This window comes from Mandrillus leucophaeus, unplaced genomic scaffold, assembly GCF_000951045.1.
Source record: "Mandrillus leucophaeus isolate KB7577 unplaced genomic scaffold, Mleu.le_1.0 Scaffold111, whole genome shotgun sequence".
Lineage (NCBI taxonomy): Eukaryota > Metazoa > Chordata > Mammalia > Primates > Cercopithecidae > Mandrillus > Mandrillus leucophaeus.
In genome coordinates this window covers 3,118,661-3,120,522 of record NW_012099321.1, presented here as the reverse complement: position 1 = coordinate 3,120,522, position 1,862 = coordinate 3,118,661, and positions in this window count along the sequence as shown.

The window sequence follows — 1,862 nt, the reverse complement described above, 5'->3', positions numbered from 1 at the left end:
TTAGCAGGGTGTGGTGGTGAGTGCCTGTAGTCCCAGCTACTTTGAAGGCTGAGGTGGGAGGATTACCTGAGCCTGAGGAAGTCAAGGCTGCAGTGAATCATGATTGCACCACTGTACTCCAGCCTGGTCGGCAGAGTGAGACCTTTTTTCTCAAAGGAAAACAAAAAACAAAAAAAAAACACCTTGAGTCCACGTTGTATGTTTATATAGAAGGTGAATGTAAATCAAAATAAACAGAGGACAACTTTAGAAGTGAAAAGGGGTCAAACACATGAACCCATTCTCGGAGCCCTGTGGGAAGAAGGAGAGGAGCTATGTGCCTGTCAGCAGCAAACAGCTGCTTTGAAGCCCATGTTTATATCTGTGGTAGACGGACCAGCTTCTTCTTCTCTTTCTCCAGGGATCCTGCTTTCTGTCTGCCCAGCTTGAAGGAACTGGCTGCACTCCTGCACTGCCCTCATCTGGATATTCCCACATAAAGCTGTTGGGCTGTGAATAAAAACCTCTCATCCTTTTAGCTCAGTTGCAATAACGTAACGACTGGCGGTTGTGGTTTTACTTTTTATTATGGAGAATTTCAAATATAAACAAAAGCAGACAGAATAGTATTTCCCCTCCCATGGACTCATCATCCCACTACTATGATGATCAATATACAGTTAATCTTGTTTCATCCACACATCCATTGCATCATTTTATTTATTTATTTGAGATGGAGTCTTGCTCTGTTGCCCAGGCTGGAGTGCAGTGGTGTAATTTGGCTCACTGCAACCTCCACCCCCGGGTTCAAACAATTCTCCTGCCTCAGCCTCCTGAGTGGCTGGGATTACAGGTGCCTCTGCCACCATGCCCAGCTAAGTCTTGTATTTTTAGTAGAGATGGGGTTTGGTCATGCTGGACAGGATGGTTTCGAACTCCTGACCTCAGGTGATCCACCCTCCTTGGCCTTCCAAAGTACTGGGATTACGGGCATGAGCCACTGTGCCCGGCCATCACTGGATCATTTTAAACAGAATCCCAGTGAGCCCATCATTTCATCTTTAATTATGCAGTCTAGATCGCTAACACATAAAGCCTTTTTTTTTCCTTTCTTTTTTTTTATTTTTATTTTTCCAGACACAGTCTTGCTCTGTCTCTCAGACTGGAGTGCAGTGGCATGATCTCAGCTGACTGCAACCCCCGCTTCCCTGGCTCAAGCGATTCTCCCACTTCAGCCTCCAAGTTGCTGAGACTACAAGTGCATGCCACCAGAACTGGCTGATTTTTTTGTAAAAAAAATTTCTCACTATATTGTCCAGACTGGTCTTGAACTCCTGGACTCAAGTAAGGCTCAAGTTCAAGACCAGCCATAGCATCCCAAAGTACTGGAATTACAGGCATGAACGACCACCCTGGCCCTGTTTATTTATTTTTATTTTTTGAGATTGGTTCTCACTATATCATTCAAACTTGTTTCGAACTACTGAGTTCAAGTGATCCTCCTGCCTTGGCCTCACAAAATGCTGGGATTACAGGCGTGAGCCACAGCACCCGGCCCTCTTTTTTTCTTAATCAAGGTGCAATGCACTTTTATTGTTATTAGCAGGATGTAAAGTATGGCTGTCTCTCTTTTGGTAGTTTTAAAATTGATTATTGGGGTTTGGGTGTTGTCAGCCTGATGTATTCATTATTAAACAACTCCCCTTCAGCCTTTATCTAGATGGTTTTGGCAGCTATTGATGATCATTGCCTACACCCATTATTTCATAGGGGGATGCTAGCGGTTTAAAGAGGAATATATTCTTTCTTTCTTCCTTTCTTCCCTTCCTTCCTTCTTTCCCTCCTTCCCTCCCCCTCTGTCCCTCCCTTTCTCTCTCTCTCCC